The following is a 27,157-nucleotide window of genomic DNA, read 5'->3' as shown; positions in this document are numbered from 1 at the left end:
CCTTGAAAACTGAATACACTTCTGCTTTAAAAAGTTTGATTGTATTTTTCCACATTCTTCTATACTATTATGAATGTTACTTATGAAAATTAAAGAAAAAAAAATCACACTGCATCTAATATTTCTTTCTAATTAAAAAAATGTCAGTCAGGTCGCTTCAGGATTGCTTCAAGTCGACATGACAAGCAATCAACAGTTGAGACTCTACATTAGAAAATTCTGAGCCTTTTTGATTCAGCATTCATATGAGCATTCATAAATCTTTATGAGTTTGTTCTCACTACAAAACTCTGGTAGACAGGAAATCCATAAAGTTCTTCCAAATGCTGGAATTAAATAATACAAATGAAAACAGTCACGAGAAGGGTGTCCAAATTCTGCATAAAGATTTACATCTGAATCCTTCCGGTTCGATCAACAATATCTTGTCTATCTGCACTAATACAAATATATCAGTAGAAAAAGAGTTTCAGCTTGTAAATGTTATTATATTACATTGAATAATTTTATCACCTGACAGCTCTTACTATGGAACACATCACAATCTAATACTCAGTGCTGTGGAATATAACAAGTTAATACAACTTGCATTATTACAAGTATTCAATTGTATTCAATTTTTTGAGTGAAGAAACATTATAAAGAATCTCAATAATAACACAAGTTGTGAGAGACAAGAGTCTCAAAAATAAGCTAACTACTATGTAGGTGTGTATGGAGACATAATGTGTACAAAACCCACTTTACTATGTTCTATATTTTGAGGCTCTCCAAAAGAAGTAAAGGGAAACAGTATAGTCAAAGAATATGGAAGAATGGAGTATGTTCTTTTTTTCCTTTAATATCATTAATAATATTATTTATCAATTCATTATTATCATTATAGTATTTATACATTCATTATTAATAACTTACTATTTATATAATATTCTAAATTAATTACATTAGTTTAATATTATTACGTAATAATTATTAATTGTAATTATAATTATTAATATTTTATTAATATTAGAGAAAAATACATTTAAAAAAAAAAGAAGAAGAAAAGATGAATATCCAGAATTGGATATAAATAAATTTGGTTTACTATTGTGCAATATCTAACATATCTGGCCTCTGGCTAACAGGAAACAATATTTTAAAAATAATCATATTTTGTAGTATTTATTTTAGTATTTTGTTATTTAGCTTCAGTATAGATATTGCATTGTTGTCTACATCTGTTATTTACAACAGAATAAAAAGTTCTGTGGAGGAACTCTCTGTCTGAGGAAAAGCTTATGAGCCATAAAATCCAGTAAGTTCTTGTAATAATGACTTCCCATCTATATATTCATAGATTATAATGTGGCATATTTTAACTTTAGTCCTTTGAGTTGGACTAGTTTATAAAGCTGGGGATTTTTACAAACACAGAAGCATTCCAATAAAAATATAATACATGTTTATCATCTTTTCTTAAGGACTGGAGGAAAAAGTAATATACCATCCAAGTTGGAAATGCCTTTTCTGTTTTAACTATACATGTAAGTGTATCAAGACAGAGGCAAGTTCAAGAAATTTGCATCACACAGAGAAATAAAGCAATATTTTGATAGTCATCAGATCCTCCAGGAATTAATTTCAGAGACTTTGATGCAAACTCTAATGCTGTATGCCCTCTCCTACAGATAAGCCTTATATTTACTGTGAAGAAATCTACTGGAGAACTTCCAGCAGTGAAGCTATAAAGCACTAGGGTTTGAGATAGCCTTTTAGATATCTGGACCCAGACCAGAGAGTCTTGAAGATAAGAGCGGAGACTGAAGTTAAGAATAATTCTCTAAAAAGCCGATGTCTGATGTGCTCATGGTAGTCTGAGTTGTTACAATCTTCTGTATTAGATAACTTTCCCTACCCTATGAAAACACGTTCAGTTACTCTGTATAGCTCTTATCCAACAGAGAAGCAGTAAATGCATGAAGCCTGTTCAACATCCATTGGGATGAGGTGGACTCTCCTATCCAAACAGGAAAGATGGACAGCTTTATTTACCAGATGTTACTGGTGGAAGCTTTAGTGTCAACACTGAATACAAAAGTACTCCTAAATTATGGACTGCAGTAATCAAAAGAGGATATGTACCCTTCACTAAGAGCTACTGTACTGGGCCTGGAAACTCACTGACATGTTTTCTTCTTACTAGTACCATCTTGGTCTCATCTGGGTTTACTTTCAACTAACTGTTCTTCATCTCTGAGCTGTTTTCTTTCAATCAGTTGCCACCATAGTAAAACAGGAATGGTCACAGGTCACAAAGTATAAAAGGAAGTGCATATGATCTGCATATTTTTCAAACATACTATCCAAGATGTTCACACAGTAGCTCAGTACAGATACCAGAAAGAGCTAACAATAAAACTGATTCTTGAAGAACACCAGAAAGAAGAACAGAAAGGCAGTCTGCCCTGTCTACTTGTTGGATGTGTTTATCTGGGAAGAATGCCAATCATTTTAGTGAATTACTTTGGATCCTGCTACTTCTCTCAAGCAAGAAAGTATTGTCTTGTGATCAACCATGTTAAATGACTCAGATATGTCTAAAGGGATGAGAATAAATGTATGTCCTCTCTGCACTGGCAGGAGTAGATTGCCTATTACACATGACAGGATAGCCATTTTTTGCCCTAGTTTAAATTCAGATTTTGCTGGATCTAGGATTTTATCTTAATTTAGGTAATGCAGCTGGCCTTTGGCTAGCTTCTCTATGAGCCTGCAAAGAGTTTGACAATTATTCTGTGTCTGTATATCAGGACAGACAAAAAGAGATGATTACAGTTAGCTCTAGGGTGAAATGTGGAAACTGTTATAAAGCACATGGAAATGCTATACAAAGGTTTCAGACAGGAAATGAATAGCTAATCCAACTGAAGCTACAGGGAGAATGAGAGGGATGTGAGACATAATTATTCAAACTGGAATTTGTTCAGAACACTGAGGTTAACACCTCTCCTCTTGCAAATTGTGTCAAGGCTATAGCTGACAGGACTTCAGGTTTTTATTTCATTTGAAAAGGAACAAATCCAACCACAAAATTCTTTTTCCCGCAAGGGACAATGGGTTCAGTATAATGCAGTGAGAAAGAACTATCTTCTGAATCATCCTTAGCACTTCTTTCAACATCTGGATCTCACTGCAGGTATCCCATTCAAGTAGTTACTCAGCATAACCTTATCCTGTTTGATAAGTGGAAAGAAACAGCTTAAAGTTGTATAACTACAATGAGCGTGAGTCAAATATCCATGTAATTTAATCCTGACAGCTAACTAGCTAAGTAAATAAAAAGACATAGTGAGTTGAACATTGGAGAATACACCCCAGAAAAATTCTAGGTTGTTTCTTTAAGCTTAAATAGGAACTATAAGTAGACTAATGCAGATTATTAAAACTCATATACAGTCACACACATATAAATAATCAATTTTATGCTGTATGAAACCTACTACATTTCTGTGGGATTTTGCTGATCTTTCAAGAATGACAGATCAATCTGTTAAAGAAAGAAAAATGGATAGAAAACCCACAATATTTTAAAAGGTAATTCCTTTCAAGCTCGACCTTTTTGACACATTAAGTATGTGCAGCAATGGAGAACTCCATTTGCTTTTCTATTTAAGCTTTAAGAATGATATGTAATTTAATGTACATAAGCAACTTGTGTTAACATCCACGTTTTTCAGAAGTAGCCTCTACTTTTCAATTCTGTATTTTCTGTGTCTAAAATCATGATTGTCAGAGATGCTAATTGTCTACATGTCCAATGACACTTCAGCTTTATGGTAACTACCCTTGCCAAGAAGTCTGGCTGGTGTCTGCTCTGTTGCATCCCTGACTGATTCAACTCAGTGCAAGGTGAACTTGTGTCCTATTGCCAGTTTCCTGCCCAAGCTTTTGAAAGGAGCAATTCCCCACAGATCACTGTGGAATATCAGGCCATGGGCATCCAGCACCAGAAACATTCAGAGAAAATACATTTTTAAACCTTGGTTGTATTTTTACATTAACAGGCAATTATGTCATGACTTACAATCTGCAACCTTACAGACCCTCCTCCAGGGGTTTCATGACATAGAACAAGATAATGACCCGCTGCAAAATACCTCCTTATAATGGCATTCAAAACTTCATTTTAGCACCTTGATTATGAATGACATGCTGCTTGTTTCATTCCCATTAAGCTGCTGAGTCATTAGCAGCACAATATATAAAGGTAGAAACCTTTCAGATGTTAGATACATAACATTAAAATCTAGGACAAACACAATCTTCCAAGGAGTACCTTGTATTTAAAGATACTATGCTAAGACTATGCTATTGTTATTATATATAACAGAAAATCATCTAGTTCCTATGCAATACAGAGTAAGGCAAAATTTGTTTACAATACATTATAAGTGTAAGAATGAGTTACTAATAAGGACAATATATTTTTCTGATGGTTTTAGGGCTACAAAGACGGTGAAGAGGGGAAGACATATGAGGAGTGGCTGAAGTCATTTGGTTTGTTCAGGCCGGAGAAGAGTAGATTGAGGGGAAGCCTCCTGGTTGCCTGCAGCTTCCTCACGAGGGGAGCAGAGGGGCAGGTGCTGAGCTCTGCTCTCTGGGGACAGCAACAGGGCCCGAGGGAACATGATTCTAAATCTTTAATGTGTTAATATAAAGATTAAATAAATAAATACATAAATAAAATTAAATCTTCTAACTTTAGTACCACTCTAAAGTAGTATTTTGGAGTACTCCTTTTACTGACTAAAACATAATCAAATGATTTGTCCTCCTACGCATTGTTAAAAAAATAAGTGTTTTGGTTAAAAATGGTGAAGTCAGAATACAGCCAGTATTTTTAGTATCACTGATGCAGAATTTACAGATTCTTAAAAGTTAACAAATAAAGCATTCATTTAAAGCAAACAAACCAGTGATAAGCCCTTGCTCTCCTTCTAAATATGTTATTCAATAAAACAACACAGACTCTATGCTTTATCACTTCTGACATCAATATCAACAGCTACAAAAAACTGCCATCGCTGCTTATACATCCTTTCCATCTGATTCAATGAGAACAGTGTCCCCCTTGTTTCTTGCCCTACACGTAGCTATTTCATCATCTCCAGTTCACATACCATTTTCTAAACTCCCGCAATCTGAACAAAAAGATTTTGCTTTTTTAGCCTAACCTCTCTTAAGCAATAAAAAATTCCCCCATCAAATTACAGATGAAACATTACTGAGAAACCAGAGAACATAACAAAATAGAAAGTATTTTCCTAATTAAAAATGTAGAAGTGGAAGGGTATTTTGGGATCACTGTCAGTTTACCTGCCATCTCAGTCAACCACCTGGTACAATTCCTTCCAAAAGAATGACTAAGGTCCATCTTAAAATCAAATTATATCTCCCACTACTCCCATCAAAAGACTGCTCCAGTATCTCCCTGCTCTGATGGTTAGAAAAATTAAAATTTCCAGACTAAATATCTCATGTTACTAAATCAACCCCTTGCTTTTACTAGTCATTTAATTAAGCTGGCATTTCATTTGTGATTTTTCCCCACGTTCCCTCTCAGTAGATTTGATGGGGTCTGAATGGGGTGTGAATAGTAATCTGTGGCAGCAAGGAGTTTCCCTTTGCTGTTCCTGTTGAATCTGTCACTTCGAAGAAAGGTAAGAACAGGGGAGGAATAAAATTAGGCACTGCACATGATTCTGTGCACATTAGGCACATGATTCTGTGGCCTAAAAACTAGGATATTCCTAGAGAAAGGATGAATGAAACACAGTTAAACCCGTCAGTTAAAGATGGGAACCAAACCTGACTCCCCTATCACAGGCTACAAAATAAGACGGGGAGCATTTGTGACCCATAACACCTCATTAACAAAAAGCTGGGCCTGATCTTTTCTCTAAAAGAGCATGGATACTGGCACACTCACCTCTGAACAATTTTTTTTTTTTGGCTCCCAGTATATGCCAATAACAAATTAAAGGCAGAAGGAAATGATTTATGTTACTTTTCAGCAAACTAACTCCAACAGCTTTTCTTCTAGCATGTTTCTTCTGAACACTACTCCTGAGACACCTGACTTTCTACAAGCACCACAAACAGGGAGCTGAGGGTGAAAATTAATATTATTTGTATTCCCTCCTAAATATGGGCTACTGATAAAGCTATTTTCCCCTGTGCTCACAACAACACTATCCCATTGTTTCCTTTACATGAGATCTAGGAACTGTACAACCACGCTTCAGAGTAGCAGAAAACTATTCCCTTGCCTTCTGAACACTGGTGCCTGCATTATGAGTGCAGGACTCAGCACTCAGATTATTTCAAGCACTCTGTTTCTTTTCTTTTTCACCTATATAAGGGAGCTAATTAGCACTTTTATGTAGAATTAAACTACCTCTTTGAGGTTTCTCCAGGCTGTCACGGACTCACGCTGCTGAAGAAGCACAGTAAAGATCATCTTTGGTGGAGTCCACATTGTACCCACACTGAAGACTAATTTTTATTTTCCATGTGGCTAACCTTGGACTTTTCATAACCAAAGACTTCTGTTAAACTTTAAATATAAATGACTTCATATTTCTTAAGTAAAATCTAAGCAAATTATTTTGTGAAATTCAAGCTAAAGTATAAATATCCATTAAAAACAAAAAACAAACAAACAAAAAAAACACAACCAACCAACCAACCAACCAAACCTCAACTAATCTGTAGTCAATTGCCATTAATCAACGCATTACCAATCCTCTGGTTTCAAGTTTCTCTTTATTTTTCAAAGAGCAATGGAAGACAGTAAAGCAAGAACAAAAATACAGCAGCTAATGCCACAAAAGTGAAGAAGTTACTTTCAACTCTTATGAGTCTGAACCTCATATATTCGACTTTTTCACAGGTAATCTGCACAGATACTACACTATATTAAGTCTGCACCACCAACATGTTTATCTTGAGATTTTCTATGTATGCTCATGACAAGAAAAAAAATAAAAGACAAAAGAAAAAGAAAAAAATCAAAATTCCCCAAGATGCTTCATATGTACACGAGTAGTTTTTAATTCACAGCCTCATGCCAAAGTCTAACCACTTGCATGTTTTGCTGTAAGAGATTTGTCTGGTAGTACTTCAAATTTATAACCTCTAAAAATAAATAAATAACTAAATAAATAATAATAATAATAATAAATGCTTTTATCCAGTGTAAAAGCTGTAATTACCTTACTTTTTTTTTTTTTTTTCCTCTACCCTCTCCCTCCCCCCACAATGGATTTAATAATATAATTAGTGTTGGTCACCTAACATGATCATTTCCCAAAAGGTCAAAATATACTTCATAATGGTAATTTTAGGTGTTCTTATTGTGAAATTGCATTTGAAATAATTCAGTGCAATAATCTATAAATGAGCATAACAGATTTATGGCAGGTTTTCCTATACTAGCCTGCATTTCAGTGCAATATGTGGGCAGAAGAAACTGTAAGCAGTTTTATGTCCAGAATTTCTAGAGTAAAATATAACAATTATTATTCTGACTGGAAATGGATACAAATTATGGGAAAAAAAAAAAAAAAGAAAAAAGAAAAAAAGAAAAAAATCAGAGAATTTCCATTAAAAAAAAAAAGAAAAAAAAGAAAAAAAAAGATTCTCTGAGATTTTTAGTAGCTTGCATACATGCAAATAACAACTACTGATTTCTATGAAGTCATGAATAATATTGTCAAACAGAAAATAATATTTGTAGTTGAACAGTTAAGTCAGAAGTGGTATCACCTACTCACTTCAAGGTTAAAAGAGTAATGCAAATCCATACAGGCCCCCGATGATCGAGGTAGGATTAACATATTTTCACCTTCCCTAATAGAACTGCTTTGGTACAAAATACATTGTTCTGCACTGTCATGATGTATGGCTCATATTTAGAAATCTGACAGTTCAGGAGTGCATTATGGAATTACATTAAACTGAATACATTTTTGTGCTGCACAGGAAAAGATAAAGAGGCTCCATTTTCTGTCTTATTTTTTTTAAAAAAATAATGGTTTTGCTCTATTTTCTTACTACAGTGGTGTAAAAAAACAAACAAACAAACAAACAAAAAAAAAAAAACAACCATAGTATTTACTGGACTAGTAAAATGTGTTCTCTCTGTTTCAAAAAACATGTGGAAGATGTAACTCTATTCCATACAAATCCTAATTGATTTATAAGAATATGAACTATATTAATTAATAAAACCCTTATTTATAACTAAACCCTAAGCTAAACCCCTTAATTATAAGAGCAATTTTGAAAACCTTTGGAATTTGACATGTAAGTGAATTGCAATGTTTTAACTTCTATACAATATTGATGAGTTAAGTAATTGTAAAATGCCAAGAAGAGGGAGAAGAGAAGGAGCAAGGAGAGGGGCTGGAGAAGGGAAAGGAAAGAAGATTAGAAAAAAAAAAAAAAAAAAAAAAAAAAATTGAAACTTAAGGTTAGCCCATATAAGGGTAAGGATCCCTTAGTCCTATGGTGACAGGATAGTGCAAAGTTGGCCATAAATCTCTGGAATGTGTAGACAAGGAATTCGTTTAATAATTTTATCCATACTTGATAGTTCTGCCTTTGCTCATAATCACCTGGGGTTGTGGGAAACTGTGTTCAGTGTTTGTCTCTAAAATTTACTTTGTAGTAGCCACTTTTATTAAAGGTTTGAATTTGCTGAATGTCTACAGTTTTATTTCTGGCCTACAACTGACTTTAGCTGTATTCCAAATGAAAAATAAAAATAACAAAATTGGTCCCCGGAATGTAGTATTGTCTGTTGTTTGCACATATTTTTGTTTGATCTTAGAAGACCATCAGATTTAAAATTGTTTACCCTGGAGCAATTATAACAAAGATAAAAATTGTATGCCCATATTTTTGAACAACCACTTCAACCTCTTGAGCTTTAATGGTGTTGTGATGTGGCAGAAAGGAGACACCTCAGTTTTGGAACACTGGCAGTAAAAAAAAATCCTAAGGTTTTTCTACACGAAGATATAGAGCAATGGTGCTGGTTTCCATAAAATTATTTCTCTTCTTTGGAGTTGTGGGGTGAGATAAAATATAAGCCATGAAAGAGAACTTTAATGTGACCAGTCTTGTTATTTTCAAGTACTATGTGAGCAGCTTATTAACTGCAACAAGAACACATCTTCCCAGGTGCAATTAGGGAATGGAGGAATGCATCAATATTACAGTTTAAAACCTGCTATATTAAAGACCTGCTTTTTTCCCATGGGATGCTTATCTAGAACATTGCATAAGTAATCATAAGGATTAGGTTGCCAATAAAATGTCATAATGATTAGTGATTAAAAGTGAAGTTCCAGCAAGAACAAACTATTTCAGAAAGGTCACTATCTCAGGATTTTTAAATAAACATGTATATTGTTAAAATATTCTTAAGGGCTAATCCTGCTACCTGCTCACTGAATCCTCCAGCCAAACTCCACAAGACCCAGGTTTCTTAAAAAGCTGTTGATATACTGTACTCATCCTGTTTACAATCTCTCATTACAGTTCCCAGGGAAAACATAGAGGGACAAAAAAGTCTGTCAAGGGAAGTTTATACCAGTCAAGGAGAATTTGGCCATTTCTGAACAAAGAGGACCAACAGCTCTAGATTAACATGAAAAGAAGGTTTTAATTCCATTATACATTATAACAAGAAAAAAAAAGAAAAAAAAAAAAAAAAGCAGGAAGATTGATAACTTCAACCTATCTTAGCACTTCTATAGCCACTAGCAAAATAGTATCTATACACAAATGGATTTTTCTTCACAATGCTCCTTTGATGCAAGGAAGTCCCATTATCCTCATTCTTCTTATGAAGAACAGCAGCATGAAGAGATTAAGTCATTTATCCAAAGTAACACAAGATGCCTATGGGACTGACTGTGTAATTTATCATGGATCTCCAGAGCCCCAGTCCAGTGCTTTAACCAGTAGACCATTCTTCGTCTCAACTGACAGACCTGCTGTATGTTACCTTAAATGACCTTTCAAAATGGCTATTTTGTACATGCTTTTTGCTCTATCAGCATTCTAAAAGTTGTTAAAACCACAGTCTTGGAGAAAGGCTAATTAAGCACCCTGTACCTTGTCTCAACATCAGCTGTGACACTCAAGAACACAAATAATTTTCAGACCAAATATTGTATTTCTCTTCAAAGTTAGAAGCAAAGCTAAAGCTTGGCAGCTGGCAAAGATCCCTCATGCTCTGCAAATGACCATACTTTAATAAAGTCCTTTTGAGTTTTCTTTTTAAGGCTTTTATATTCCTGTGACTGAAAACAGTTACTATAATAGCATTATGGAAATCTAAATATATATGGCAAGAACCATTACTTGAGTACTAAAATACGTTCTTTCCTGGCAAACCTCAAGCAAAACTAAAGAGATCAGTTTATCATTTGCTAAGCTGAAAAAAAATTAAAAAAGCTGGAAAAAAGAAAAAAAAAAAAAAACACACAAGGAAGTTGATTCTTTTCTTTTTATATGCATGAGACTGGCAATCGTTCTAGGACAATGGGTCAGTAACTGCCTCTAAGGATACAAATTAATTAAAATATGGAATTTAAGGAATAAACTACTGAAGTAGTTTGTTCTTTCTTTACCCAGAGAATATGTACAATTACAAATTATCTCTGATGGTACATCAGCAATGTAAAATTCTCCAGCTACTACATTCACCTGAAGGGATCATAACCAGGAGTGAAATGTTTACTAGGTCACACTCCTTTAATCTTACCTTCTCTTTTGGGTGACTTCCAAAAGCACTGCTTATGATGATGTTATGAAAAAGAAAATGAACTGAGATCATCATTTAAATTCCACACAGTTCACAAACAGCTGTCATATGGTAACAATTTTTGGTCACTGCTTGGGTTGACTGCATTTGAATTAGTGACCTAAAGGTGAAAGTTTCTGGGTTCCAGGATCAATCTCCATACTGTTCATTGTTTTCATTTTCTGAAGTTCAAAGTGGTAGAAGCAAGACTTATATGGCCTCTGCTTTTCATCCAGTTAAATATTTTCAGATTTTTTTCTCTTAAAATATTTCTAAGCATAAGACACAAATATACTAAGTTTTCTCATGTGTGGAAAACTTACTATCAAAATAATAATAATTACATAATAATAATTACATTATTACATAATAATAATAATAATTATTATTATTATCACTAATATAAAATACAATTATTATTATTATTAGTAGTAGTAGTAATAACAACAACAATTAAATGTGAAAGCAAATTTTCTGGTAGATAATCAAATTTTGATATTAAAGAAGTCCTGCAAACAGTAAAGAAGAAGCAGTGCTACAACGTCAATACTGCCTTTGTAAAACTGCTTATTTTAAGGGGTTTTAGTAAGGATGTTAAGGATATCAAGTAGCTTGTTTTGGCTAACTTAAAATGATGTAAAGATGGAAAAATCTTGCTATCTTAAGATTTAATAATTTCCTTTACAAATTACTTTCTTAATTTTCTTAATTTTCTAAATTTACAAATTACTTTCTTACATACTTTCTTAATTCTATTGGAAAACATTTTTCTAATTCAACAAATCTGTTCTGTACTCAATAAATGAGCCTTAAATAAAGCACACATTCTTATCAGCTTCTGCTGTAGAGTACATTTATTTCCATAGTCTAGGAAATGGACCTGTGAAAATTCACATGGAATTCTCAAGTGTATTTGAGGTAAGATGTTTCTGTCAAAACCGTTGTAAAATTTAACCTGCAAAAAAATGTTCTTTGCTGGGTGGGAAGAGAACTGAAAGGAAACAGAGGAGATAAGACACTTTCAGAAAAATTGCGAAGCAAGTTCAAAAATAGACATAGTATATCAAGTATAGGCAACTGAATGAAACATTCTCACTACAGTATTATTTATTTTCACTCATGGAGATAGTTTTTGTTCAGCTTTCCATATACCTCAACTCTTTACCATTTTTAATGAGACAGGCACGAGAAAAAAATAACTTCTTCTACAAATTTATTACCATGATATTTAAACTGCTTATTCAAAAGTACATTTTTAAAGGTCTGTCTTTCACCCACAGAGCAATGAAACACAAACCTGAATGCAATTGCAAATTCCTGTTCTAATAATGGAAGGAATGCACCAGCTCTACAAAAAAACTTTGGCATACCGAGTTCATACTGTAAAAGCTATACATTATTCAAGAGTGAAAAATTATTTTCGTTACCTAGTTTCACAACATGATAACTATTTCTTCAGAGACTGATTGACTTTTATGATCTTTGCTATTTTATTAGCCACCATTTTCTAGCAGTGCCTGTTCCTGCTCTATATTGTGCAAATCTCAGCATCTCAGATGCGCCAACCACAGCAATCAGACCACAACATTAAAAAAAAAAAAAAAAAGAGAGAGACCCAAGATTTGTTTCATGGCCTATTCAGTTTAAAAACAGACCCAATGCCCGTTCAAGCACATATAATTCAGAAGGCCTGCCTGCCAGCAATAAAGACTGAAATTGGATACTTTGTGAGATTAATTACCTAGATAGGGCATGATAATGCTAGTCAAATGGGAAGGTAATTAAAGTGCACCTTCCATGAAAATTATTCATTGCTGATGGATCAGGTGACAGATAAATCAAAAGGCACTTAAAAAAAGCTACAGGTTAACTTGTGAAAGGCCTTTCTCCCCTCCCAGTTGCTACAAATATGGCCGCTGAGTGCAGCTCCACGATGTTGTTCCCATCGTAAGAGAAAAGGCAGGACTGTAATGCAGCCTCTGAGAAAGAGGAACCTTTAGAGAAATTATCAGCATTGTGCCTGCAGACAAAGGGTCAGCTAGAGTGGAACCAGTCAGCTGGCACTTTTCGGATTACTAGACCTCTCTGCTTGTATCCCATAAAGGAGTATTGCAACCATAAAAGGCAGCAAGTGATGAATTAATAAGTTGACTAGTCCCCCGGGTGCAATCCTTATAGATGGAGGACATGCTGCGGTAATCAAACGGGGTTATAAATTGTGTACATTGAATGGCACAAAATACGTCTCACTTCATCACCGTTAAGTCAAGACTTCCTGAATTTGTCATTAACTCTTTAACTTCAATATATTTATTTAAACAGTAAAAGTAAGAGAAAGAGCTTACAATAACAAAAGGGCAACTGATACTACCCAGTGGGATACACAGTCTAATGGAAATCAGTGACTCTTACTTTTTAAAGCAACGGGTCAAACTGCACTCCTTTTACACCAAAGGTGCCCTTGAGATGTACTGATTAAGTTGAAAACATTCAATTAAATGCATTTCTGAGCACCTAAAAAATACAGGATCAAATCAGATTTTATTGCTTGTTTGTGCAAATTTCTAAGTATTCATTCCCTAATTGAAAAAAAAAAAAAATAAGAAATATTGATATGAGTAAGTATTTTCCGGATTTTAGAGAAAATGTCAAAACTATCTTTCTCTGGATGTAACATTTGATGATTAAAATATGTGAAAATGGATAACTGAATAATTACCTTCTTATCTCAATGGATTCTTGAGATCACAACTCTTTAGGCTGTGATCTAACTTTTCAGTGGAAGTTAAATGAAAAGAAAATTTATTCTATCCTTTTCTTTATTTTAAAAGCAGTAAATAGCCATTTTGAAGGCCTTAGAAGCCTACCAGGTTTAAAGAAAACCTAAAACTGCCTTTGAGTCAGAGCACAAATAAGCAAGAAGACCTTTGCAATCCTCTACTTAATTTATTCTCTTCAAAATATAATTAAGGTTTTCCCAGATTTTGAAACAACAATTCTGCATGTTTCATAAATAACTTCTAAACTATTTGTTGTGTCCTCTGATTTTCCCTTCCCTAGGCTTCATAGTGAGTTGTTGAAATGAAAATTTAAATGAATACTGAAAACTAATGTAAACTTTAAAAATATGAAGTCCAAACCAAAACCCTTTTTGTATGGCCGATATTAAACCATAAACAAATTTCTAAACAGAATTTGTGGCACTGAGCATTACTATTCCCAATCTGTGTAAGTATTCCGTATTCACAGGAGTCTATAAGAAAAGAGGCTTGGTAACCATTCGCTATCTTCACCATACTTGTCAGATGTGGTATTTCCCCCAGGAAAGGAGTTTTTGCTGATTTTGTACACAGTTTTGTCACTTTAAGATTAGCCTATTACAGTACTTCCCAAGAAGTTAAATTTTATAGACCTCTTAATCTATAAATACAGCTCAGTAAACTTAGTGAGCTTAAACTGTTAAACTAAACTGTGGTAGAGTTGAGTTGCTCATGCTGTTAGTTCATTAGCATGGTTAGCCTGTTGGGCACAGCTTAGCTGCCTCCCTGCTAGGCAATGTTCAGACATGAGTCTATAGTTAGAATGGGCCAAGATTCTTCCCTGGTGGGCAACCTCAATGTGGACACAATTTGGGAAGATAAACAGGTATAACTTTGCAAGCATCAGCCCTGACCATGGACCCTGGCCTCATCTGTGTGGGCATAGCTTTTGTAAACAGGGAATGCACGCTTCTTTAGGGTTTCACTGCCTGTCTGCTAGTATCCAAGGAGCATTTGAGCTCTTGGTTTTGATCTATAAATTGCTAAGCAGGATGAGACTTTTCTGACTGAGAGATCACCTCCATCCTTTACTTCTGCTGTAGTCAGCAAAGGTGTGAAAGGTAGTTTCCTTTTTGGCATCTAGAAATTACTCTCCAAAGCATTACGACTGTGATAATATTCTGGGAGCCTGAGGTACCTTCTAGGGCAAAGGTTGAAAAACTGCTCCCAGGAGGATGGTGAAGGAGTTCACTTTAATTTATTGCTCATGGAAGGTTATCTCTTTGTAATTATTCTGTGCCACTGCATGGCTGAGCTAATTTATTGCCTACACAAATGTATATAATGCTGATGGGTGGTCATCACTGCATTATTGTAGGTAAGATAAACTGTAAGGCACCTGCATCCCACCTAATGGGGGCTCTTAACTGCTGTTAAAGTAGAAAGCAAACATAGAATAAATAATTTATATTTTTGAAACATTTTAGCATTAGTGCTGTAAACTGTAATCAAAGGAAATAACCCTAAAGACACAACTGTACGTGCATATCCTCACTAAATATCTCAGCTAATTCTGCCAATGGTAAAAAATCTTCAAACAGTTGTAGTAACATGAATTACTATTAGAACTAGCAAACTATTTTTTAAGGAGTCTTAAAATCCTGAAGACAAGAAATTATATTTTAATGTACTTGTTAAGTATTTTATTGAAAATAAAAAGAATCATGTAAATATTTACTGTTAACAATGTGGCAGAAAATAAAATTTGCATATATGGGGGTGGGACGAAGGGGGCATTCAAGGCATTTTACTTTTGGCAGTTAATTTAGGTGACTAAATAGGGAAGGTAATCTAAAGCTTCCTCTGTAATTAAGGATGAGTCAATGCACAATTCCTAAATTTGGCTTCTGTTCCAAATCACTCCCTAAAGAAACCTATCAATCTCCACTGACTACAACAATGTAAATATCCACCAAAGATTTAAATGCTAATGTTTAATGCCAACATCAAAGAGCAGAATGTTTAGCCCTAAAATATTTCATGAGATTAAATCTACACAATATAAAGCACAATGACAGGTTTCCCTTTTCATTGCTAGTTAAGCTGCAATACGAATACTTAGAACTAAGGGTGAAATTCTGATTTCAGCTACACAGGGGAATATTTGGAATAATTCCACAGGAGGTCCACAGAGACAGATCATTAGAGCATTGGCTCTGAAATATTACCATTGAATTCCTCATTTCACAGGCTTGATGAGAGGCTCTATGAACTTAAATAGACTCTTTAGCGAAGTAAATGGCATTTCTCCGCATAAGCATCCGAGTTTACTGGCTCTGAATCTGGCCTGCTGACTCAGCTGCTACTATGAAAAGAGCTTGGGTGCTGTGAAGAAAAATGAGCACTCTGTGACACAGTAGGAAATGCGGTACTCAAAAAGGAGAAACACTTAGATGACAGAGACTGTCAAAAGGAGAGATGCTAGACACATCCATCAGCAAGTCTGAGAAAGAAGATACATGAACTTGAGGATCTGCTTCTGTAAATGCAAACATGAGTGGAAACCCTGGATTCAGTGGACAATCCTGTACAACTATGAACTGTTGAAGCATAGGTAAAAGTTTAGGAGAGCCATTCTTAAAAAGAAAAGCTATGAATAACAATGGCAGGACTTGCTGTTACAGCTCAGTTCAGAGGAAGTGAGATCTGGCTTAAAAAGTCTGGAAAACACAGTAGAAGAAAGAGAAAAAAAAATAAAATTAAGCTGCAAATATACATGTATGCATGTATGTGCATCTCCCCCTCTTCTCCTGTCTTCTTGTGCCTGTACAAAGCTGAAAGAAGATGGAAGAAAGATAAGAAACATCCCATTTTGCACTTTGCAGATTTCTTTCATTAACATTAGAAAAACTCCAGCAGTTTTGTGAATAATTTTCTTACAGTTTTCTGTGTTTCAAGTAGATTCACTTACACCTGATACAGGATTTATCTCATTCAGGTACAGGTCTTCACTGGACTGCTAACTTCAAGTAGGATTTTAAGATTTCTACTGTTCTGTCAAATGTAGTTAAAAATGATCAAAAATTATTGAAAGATGAAAGAAAATTGTCCAAAGAGATACACAGATAGCACACTCACACAGCCTCTTTAGGAAACGGAACTAAAAATAGCCTTTTCTATATTAGCATGAATACTAAAATGGCCTAAGTCATATGAATTATCCTGCTTGCTGTGTAGATTATCCTGAAAAATTAAGAGTACAGATGAAAAAAAAAGCAAGTTTGGGGGTTTAAACTACAGCTGTTATTTAAGCCTGATTTATTTTGTAGGTTGCTATCACAGTCTTAACAAACTACCTTCTGGAAACATAAAATGCAGTTTGTTATAAGCTTGAATTTAGGACATTTATATTGGTTGAACAATAAGATTTCTGTATCATTTTCATGAGCATGATTTAGTTGACTTATGTTCACAGGCAGACATAGTTATGTAACACATAGCTCAGACAAATGGCTCTGTTCTTTATCTTCTCTATTCTACTGTAGTTAATGACCAAATATTGTTAAAAATTGGGACACTAATTATCTGATGTCGACATGTTATGGATAATTAAGAATTGCTCACTCTGAAGCCATGCTAATTGTTTTTCACAGGTCTCCTTCTCTTGTCCTTGTGTCCTCAACAAGGCAAGCAGCTACAGGTTTGTGCATACATCTCTGTCACGTACTTTGTCACAGAACATACATCATCCTTTCTGGCTCATCCCCGATTAATTTTGCTGGCTTGCAGCAATTATCTCTCCCTTTGTGACTGACCTCCTGGTAAATGGAGTGCAAGATAGCTGGGCAATTTTTTCCTGTGTAGTTTACCACTTAATTGATCCTTGTTGGCTGCCCACAGTAGCATATACTAAACTTAAGTCATAAAATGGTTGAAATTGAGAGAAAGTGGTTACCATGTTTTAACAATTGTAGTTGACAGCTGTAAAAATCAGATCTTGATAACATTCTTTCATTTACCCTATTACTTGGATCAGTTGGTTAAAGCTGTTAATGATCCGCTTGGATCAATGTCTTTTGCTTGTAGCTATAATTTACTGCATTGGTGGATTAGTACAGGTGTTTTCATAGATAGCTCTGCATCATTCCACCAGACTGCTGTCTGCATCAAATTTGCTTCTATTCACCACTAACGAAGCAAAGAAAAAAATAATCAGCATCTCCTATCTTAGCGTTAACTATTGAACTGAGGACAACACTTTTATTGTAGTCAATCTGCAGGCTTCAACCATGGTTTACTCAGTAAATTGCCCTACGAATTTCCTCTAGAAATAGACACAATATATTTTGACTATACTAGGAAAGAACTACAAAAACTGCACAAAACAATTCATAAACTAAAGAATATTAGATATAACTGTTCAATTAGGAACGTACCCATGGAGCCAGGGCTGTTTGTATCACAAAGAAAGCCAAAGAAACTACACAGGGCAGCAAAATGTCAGAGATGGCAAAAATTGTCTAGTCATACTAATTTCTGGGACTATTCCAGAACCTAGAGAATCTGCTGCTGCCTGTGGAGATGTCATGGCTTACACGGAGATGTAAGTCACCAATGGCTATCGCTATTATGTCTTCTCTTCTTACTACCCCACTAGCATTAGGAGGATCAAGCCCAGCTCTTCATGGACCTTCACTTTGCTCTAGCTTTCCAGATGAGCTTGGCTATCTTCACCCTTGCCTGCCAGAAGTGAACCACCCATTCTTGGGCTATCAATACTCCCCAAAACAGCTGGAAGGCCGTGGACCAGAAATGAAAGATTTGTATTTTTTCACCTAATAGCCAGTTTAGCCAAGACTGTGTTTTTCTTAAAAAAAAAAAAAAAAAAAAAAAAAAAGGCTTCCTGGTACATGCAACAAATAAAAAGTAAGTAGCTGAATAAAATATGATCTGTCCTGAAAGAGCAGCAGCAGAATCTCTATATTTCTAATTAGAATATATACATAAAGCAGACTGGAAATACGTTGTCTTCAAATGCTGGACAAATCTACTTGGCATCTCTCGATAGACAGTTAATTACGAGATTGAACCTCAACACTAAGTGGTGGACTGAACCTTACTTTAAGCTCTTGATTTGAGACATTCACTGCCACTTCACGCAGCAAATTTTTGGCATACTAACTACACTAGCTGTCATAGATTCACCACAAAGATCTTTCAACTATTAAATGGCACCAATGTGAGCAATCTCTCCATCTAGATAGAAGCTGCACACTTAGCTATTCTATAATTTAAGCTTAATGGAGAAACTTCTTTAGCTCTCCCTGTTGTTAAGCTGTATTTTCTCTTTTACAGATTTCCACAGGAATCATTACAGTGGGCTGGCTCATTGCCGTGCTGTCATCAAATGTTTCACTCTACAGAGATGTTACAGTTGAAGAATTTTTTAATTTAGTACATACAAGCTCAATTAGCGTTTCAGTTATGATGGCACTTATGCATTTGCAATAGCACCTTTCAATAGTGTTCATTTCTCATTGAAAAGTATCTGTGCACTTAGAGGATTTTGTTTGTTCTAGTGACAATGGGACTGGAATTCTTCAACAGGTCTGAAAGAAACCATCAAATATTAGGAAATGCAGGGTCAAAATATCTAATGTCTATGATCTACAACAACTATGATCTTTGAATCCTTTGAATTCTGTCTAGGCAACATAACAAAAAGATGAAACATCTTAATAATAAATTACTGAAATACGTTCTTAGAACTCATCAGTACAGCAGGTTTTTTTTTAGATTAATTTAAGCAGTTTATATTGTTCTGATGTACTGATATAATGATTTAAGTTTTGTTAATTGAAGGAGTTCAGATCTATTTTGTAAATACTGAAAAACAAATCCTCCCCATGCTTTTATGAGGCAAGCTATTAGTATCACAGGCAAGCATCACTATTAGGTACAAATGAGAAAAAAGAACCTCCACCAAACAAACTAAAGACATTTTTGAAAACATTTATGACAGTATCAGAACAGGCTTTCCCTTTTGCCAGTGTCTCCACTGTACTTCTCCTCTATTCTTATGCTTATATATAATCATCCCACTATTTTCCCTAACAGAAATTCCTAAGGAAATTCTAAAGTTTCAGAACTTTACCTCCTTTTCATAGTCATCAACATGAAATTATTTTGGAAAAGGAACAACATATTTGGCCAATGTACCAAATAAATAGCATTGCATTCATGAAATCCTACTGGTGGTGTTCAGCACTTGATACTTCATCCAGATATCATACTACTGTTAAGAGGAAGTGGAAAAAGGAAGATCTGGAGATGCAGTTTTGCTGCCAAAATCAGTTATGTTTAACCTTTCTTTGCACATGAGATAACTAGTTACTGTTACTGTGTATCAGCATATATAAATGTATCAAGCAATTTCTTGTTTTTGAACTGTATCTTGAAAGTCTTTGAGTTAGTCCAGGTCTTTACAGAACTAACCATATAATAAATTACATTACACAAATTGTATAATAAAGCACAAGTACTGTTTAGCTCCCATTCACTCTAAAAGGATCTACCACCATGAGATGCAATCTAACTATGGATGTAGGAAAGAAAAAGCAGAGGGCTAAAAACTGACCTAGCAGGAGTCAGAAGTAGAGCTCTTATTTCACACACCTTTCTGGAAACAGTCATAGAAAATGTGATGCTACCACACACATTTTTCTTTTCAGGATTAGGTTTAGATTTTCATCACTATTTTTAAAAAGACAATTGGGGTAACTGACAAGATGTCCATCTGAGGAGATGTTCAGTCTATATTTGTAATGTTAGAACAAAAAGTGTCTCCAAGTCTCCTATTTCACCCTGGCAAACAAATCTCTCATTTCTTTGGATAGATTGTACTATCGTTTTCTTCCTCAAGTACACAGTTACTTGTTTTGTAACTGGTGGAAGTCTGCTTTAGTAGCACATGTTTGACTGTGATGATGTAACCTGCTACTTCAATAGTTCAGTGCACGGGAAAGTAACGGCCCTGTGGTTGTTATGCTCTTCCCAGCAGGTTGTTACAAAACATTTAATATACCTAGCAACTTGATCTGTCTATGCCTAAATCAGAGCTTGGGCTGTGTGAAGCTGAAGCTTTACTTTGTCTTCGTATAGCTGAAAGCTCTACTGTAGCTTCCTACTATGTTTATTTCTAAATATTGTAAAATTCACAGTCTCTACTAGAACTCTTAGTATCTTGGCAAAAAAAAAAAATGATATCTGTTTCTAAAAACTTTTATGGTAGATCTGGACAGGGGAGTTTTGATACCCATTTGAAAAACAAATTAAATCACATTTCTAGTATACTTGAATAAAAAATCAAATGTCATTCAGCTACAAACTGATGTGTAAAAACCTGCTACAGTCAGAGTCAAAATGTGATAAGAAGTTTCATTTCAGGATGACAAAGTGCCCATTGCTTTGGTTCCTGTGTTCTGATAGAGCATAAGGTTCAAATCCTGCTCCTATTGAAGTCAATGACAAAACTTCCATTGACTTCAGTGGTGCAGGATCAGACCCTAAGCAACACAGCTAACATTTTTTTTCTTGCTTTCTCTCCTATCTTTCAGTGAAAAATATTAGAAAAAATTAGAACTAAATGTATTAAAAAACAGCACATACTATCAATGGACTATTATGTGGTAAACTTTTTTTTTTTTTATAAAAATACATATTGCTTATTATTTAATTACATATATGCATAAAATTGTCAAAACTAGGTATCAGATATGCCATAGTTTACTATAGTCTATGTAACAGTTTCCTTCTTTGTGAAAATCCTAAAAAACAAATAAATAATAATAATAATAAAAAGAACTAATCTTACAATAACACCAAACCTAGCAATTCTACAGTATTTCTATAACCTTGTGGATTTCACTGCATTAAATATGACATGATAAAACCAGTGAATGAACAAACTATTTTCACCAATCCGATGGTATTTGCTATACAGAGACTGGACCTTTTACTAAGTTTTTATCCATCAGCTTAATTCAGGCAAAAATTCAGTTACTACCTCCTGTCAAAATATCTGCATTATTAGCCTAGGGTAATGTGATTTGAAACCAACAGACAGTCTTAGTACACAGAAATAAACCAATCCATTTTTGAAATGTATTAAAAGGACATATAAAAACTAGAGGAATAATAACTACCACATGTTCATTTTTACTTTGATTTTACCCCTTTAAATAGGTGGCCATGGAGTGCAGAGTACATGGAGTACATGGAGTACAGTAGAACTATGTTGTCTGTTCAGAAAAAAGCCAAAACAGATTAGAAAGTATCTTAAATATTATTAATAAAAGGCACTGATATCTTTGTAGCTCCCATTAAATAAACCAAGCAAAACGGAAACTCAAAGAACAGTCATTGTAACATATGTGTTTCTAAGAACCTCAATTTAATGAAGGTGGTTAGGAAAAATTAGTTTTAAAATGTGTCTTTCTATAGGAAATTTTTTTCCCAGGAAAACGTTTGATTAGAAAGAAAAGAAAAACATGATTTTTATAATTGGAGCTATTTTTAAATGAAGCAATGGTTTGAAGTATATATGGAGATAATTTAATCCTATCAATACGGGAAAGCTGATCTGCAATTGAAAGCTGGAAGATGAAGCATAGCTCAGAAAGTAGTCACTAGCGGGAAAACAAATGAAACCTGAAGCCAAAGGAAGTCCATTGAAATGGGAAAACATACCAACAGTGTTCAGTTGAACACTGAAGCTATTTACAATAAGCCATCATGTACCAGCAGACATGAACATTGGATGGAAGGCATAGATGAAAATAGATTAAAACATCATGGAGGCAGAATGGGAAGACACTACAATGGTCTGGGGAAAGGAGAAAAGTGAGACTAGCACTGAACAGTGAGGTCAAAGTGACTGGAAAAACCACAGGCATAAATCTTCTTGATTGCTGCCTCTGCTTTAGCACATGGCTGAAGTGAGTCAAGCTTAAGTGAGACTGACAGGGAACAGCAAGGAAACAGATGGTCAACAGTGTGGAGACTGTGACATAGGAGACTTTCAAAAATGAGTAGAGATAATTGAGAGCTGAGGAAAATGAATACAGAAGCAAAGAGAAAAATGATGAGCAGCAGTGAGCAAAGGATAATCTGAGTATGAGGAAATTCAAAGCATCTCTCCTGTTCAGACAGATTTTTGAAGTACCTAAGAAGAGCAGAATCCATCCCATGCTTTAATTCATTTCTTCTTGCCATATATTTATACTGGTACTCTTGCTAATAGGTGTGATTTTATAGCATGTCATGTTTTTCTCTTTAAGTTGTTGGGATAATACAACAGGTGTCTTGTTTGGTTTCTTTTTTTTTTTTTTTTGTATCTGTGTGAGATTTGGGATCTGCTTCGTGTAGGGAAAGGCCAGAAAATATGAACTCTAAGCGGTCAAAAAAAGGGAAAGGAAATCAGCATATGCAAAATAAGTTGTTACTATAAACAATGATCTTAAGACTAAAGACTATATTTCAATTATGGAATTAATCCTTTTTTTTTTTTTTACCATTTCAACCATTTCAAGTTATCAGCATTAACTGCATCTGAAAGGGCAGCATGAGCTAACAGTGCTGTGGGGGACTTCTCTCTTGCTGTGAAGAAGCAAGCATTAGAAAGTGTTCCCTGCATAAGGACAGAGAGCAGGCTTAGGAGCAGACATTTTAACTTTTGTTTGTCATGTTTGGTTACAGTAAGAAGACATGATGAGTGTCTCCTTGGAAATGGTTGGATATGCTTTTTTCTTTCTAGTAAAGACAATTATGTCAAATAAAGACAACTGGCTCAGTATGGTTTTTTAAATTTTCTCAGACCCTGCTGAATGACAAGGTTCATCCAACCCATCTCAATCTTTTACAGAATCAGGGTAGGATGCATGAATATCACCCCTTACCAGAGACCAGTCCATTGTCCATTTACTTTTCAGAGGAAAGGATGTCGAAAGACGGTTTTAAAAATACATTATTTTTGCAAAAGTGTCAAGAGAAAAAATACACAATTATTACTGAATCATTTTTTCAGGATTTACGAGTAAGTGCCAAGATCTGAAAAATATTAATTTGCCATGAAACCTACACAATTCCATTAGACTTTTGAGTGTTTTATGGAAAAACTGTAAAATTTGGAAATAAATTTGATAGATCAAAGGAACTTCCAGTACCACCTGAAGATGAATATCCTAGTAGGGAAGTGGCAAATTTTATCTTCAGTAAACAACCATTCAATAAGCTTGCAAAGCTTGTGTTTGTCAGCTGTTCACCAGCTGCAGCTCTTCAGTACATCCCCCTGTTGTAACTATGGCTTGGTCACATTTAAATCTGAATTCTGTGAGGATGCAGGGGTTCACATAGACCAGCTTGCATTACTGGGATGACATCCTGTATTCTTTATATGATGCTGGATGAGCAAGATACGAAACAGGATGGTTTACTCCTTGGGGACTTAGGGCACTCAAACTTTAACCCTGATTGTCGGTCATTTTTTTCATGCTTTTGTTAATTAAAAAAAAAAAAAAAAAAAAAAAAAAAAAGTGAAAGCCTCACAGTTCTTGGCTGCAGCATAAAAATATGGCATATGACAACTGATAACCTAGTCACAAAGACTTTAACACAGGGAAATGAATAGTGGTAGGTCATATGTATGTATGTGTGTGAGCAGTGTGAAATGCTACCTTCCTACTTGTAGTCGTTATGTTATTTTTACAAATACAAATAGTTGTTTGTTGGTTTTTTTTTTAAATCAACCATCTGGTTCTTTTCTGTGACATGTTCCCTTTCTCACATCAGAAGCTTGTTATATGTGGGTGAAAAAATACTGAATATATCCCATAACCCCATTCTTTTATTTCCTATTATCCTATTATCCTATTTATTTCCTATTATTTAATTTCCTATTATCATTACAAAATTATTTGAACGTTTTGAATATGACCAGAAAGCATCAATTCAATTAAAACAAAACTACAAAGGGAAAATCTCACTGCAAGTCTCTGTGCAACTGGTGAACCTAGTAATTATATATAGCCACCTATTGTGCTAGGATAATAACATGTGAAGAAGGTTTAGTTAGACACATTTACACACATAAAAAGCAATATGGGCAAAGAAAAAGTCATTTTTGCCAAAACTATTGAACAGTCACATAGTAACAAATGAGAGCTGCATGAACTCTAGTTTACTTGGCTATAAATAAATCCAACATTTTCCTTCTCTCTGTGGTAAAATAAAATAGAAGCACAGAAGCATAACAGTCTCCTTTGAGCAACCAGTCTCTTTCTGTTCAATTATAGTCATCAATCTGTTCCACCTAAAATATTTTCCTCCTTGAGAAACCAGAGAAATCAGTATTAGGATCCACAACAAGCTGTTACAAAAAATAATGTAAAAGAGGTCTTTCCTTTTTGTGAATGCATTTGTTCTGAAAGACCGTATTTTCTTTAACATTAATTTTGTAATTCAGGTTAAATAGGCTGCATTTATCCAGCACTTTTAATCAGAAAATCTCAAAGTACTTAATGAAGAAAGATAAGGGTTATCTTCATTATAGAAATAGAGAAAACTAACAAAGAAAACTTAAAGCCAATCTTTTTTCAAAACATATTTTTTATGTATGTTTCTTTTATATGCCCAACTGGAAGCATTTAAATTCTGATATTCAGAAGTGCTAAATAGACAAAGCTTCAGCTGTACGAGGACCCTTTTCCTCAAGAGTGGCAGTGTTCAGACTCTGCAGCATTGGGAAATGCTTGCCTGTGCATAATCCCACAGCAAATTGGAGAGAACAGGGTGAACAGGGTCAGGTGTCCTGCTGCATGTTCTTATATAGCTTGTCTAGGTAGGTGAATTCCATTACTTGAAATCACTATGTCCAGTTTAGATGTCTTATGAAAGTTATAGTTTCAGTAACATCTCTGGACTTGACGTACGAATCATTTTGTAAAATCATATAACTCATGTATAACATAACACAGGACAACAATATCACGTCTCCTGCCTCTAAAAACCCTATGCATCTATGACTACGAGACCTCAGGGGAATTAACTATTATGAATTTTCTTGGGGGTAACATGCCAAAGTTCTGAATAAGACTTCGTCTTCCCAAGATATGATACCAGGCACTGAATTATACTGTCTCTTCCTTTATGCTGTGTGCCACTGACTCATCAAAGAACATGAAGTAAAGCCTATTTGATTTAGCTAAATAGGAAAAAGTCCAAATCCTCTTTATGTAGCAGTGCTGTAGAGAGCAGAACACTGTCCACCTGTGCACATTTGAAGAATTACAGAGAATTATTTTAAAGATGAAGAGTTGGGATGCTAAAGTACTATAATATTTGGAATAAGAATAGTTTCAGGGTAAGTTCTCTGTACTCAAAAACTCATCAGAAACCTCAAGAACTGAACGAACACAGAGAACAATCCTTTCAGTCACAGAAATGGTTCCAAAATCATATGAAATGTGGATTTCGTATGCAGGTAAGCACTATGGGGAAGTTAAAAAACACATAAATATTGCAGAATAACTTTAACAAATACATAAAATATCCTGCTTTTGTGGGTGAGGAGTGGGGAATGTGAATTGAAGTAAATTTCTTGTCCTTTTAATTATTTTTTCTAAGTGACCATCTTTAAAGTAGCTAAATAACTACAGCTTTCCCTGTTCGTTCATTGTCCGTGTATGGTAAGCTTGTCCTTAGTGCCAAGCATTACTGTAAGGGAACAATTCTACCAGAAATTATATATGGTTAAAAAAGAATAGCTTGATCACAATAAAAAATTTGTCCCAGATGTAACTATGAAATATCCTTTTAAACATTGGTTAGCTGTTCTTATAGCAAACATCAGTTATTCAGCTCATGTTTTCTTTTAAGGCATTTCTTTGGAAGCAAGATCTTGCAATTAATGTTTGGTTTAAGATAAAAAAGATACAAAAGTTTAGTTTTAATATCCTCTCTTAGAACCTACAGTGAACTACAGCAGATCCAGAGGCCTATGATTTTTAAAAAGAAGCAACCTATCATTTCAGAAACCCAAATCAGAGAACTCAGCATGCAGACAAATAAAGCCCTTTTCCCCCTGGGGTGATACGCTAGTTTGATTTTATTTTCCCTGACATTTCACCTGTCAGATTATGATAAGTAGAAGAAACAAAGAATAATCATCACATTCTCATTGAATCTCATAATCAAATATCTGGAAATATAAGATAAATAAGAAATGTAATCCTGAGGGAAAACATGAACACCAAAAAAACTATCAGTTATCCAAAACATCTTCCAGTGACCCAGGACTCCCATATAGGTTTAAAAGATTCAGAAATGAAGCCTGCATAAGATCGTTGCATCTACTTTTTCTTCAAGTACTAGGAAATGACCTACAATAATATAAGAAAAAAAAATGTTGCATAATAATAATAAAGCTATATGTTTTCTTTGAGTCTTTCATGCTGCTTTCTGAAGTAATTCCTGAGGCCAATAA

The 27,157-nt window shown here is 34.6% G+C and overlaps 1 protein-coding gene across 7 annotated transcripts in view; it reads right to left on the bottom strand.

Moving 5' to 3' along the window:
- The window catches only part of EPHA7 (EPH receptor A7), a 166,944-nt gene that overhangs the window by 83,010 nt on the left and 56,777 nt on the right, over nt 1-27,157 (bottom strand). The window lies entirely within an intron of this gene.

This window comes from Anas acuta, chromosome 3 (genome assembly GCF_963932015.1).
Source record: "Anas acuta chromosome 3, bAnaAcu1.1, whole genome shotgun sequence".
In the NCBI taxonomy this organism is placed as follows: Eukaryota; Metazoa; Chordata; class Aves; order Anseriformes; family Anatidae; genus Anas; species Anas acuta.
The sequence above is the reverse complement of the archived record's forward strand: the minus strand, read 5'-3'. Positions and strand labels throughout refer to the sequence as shown.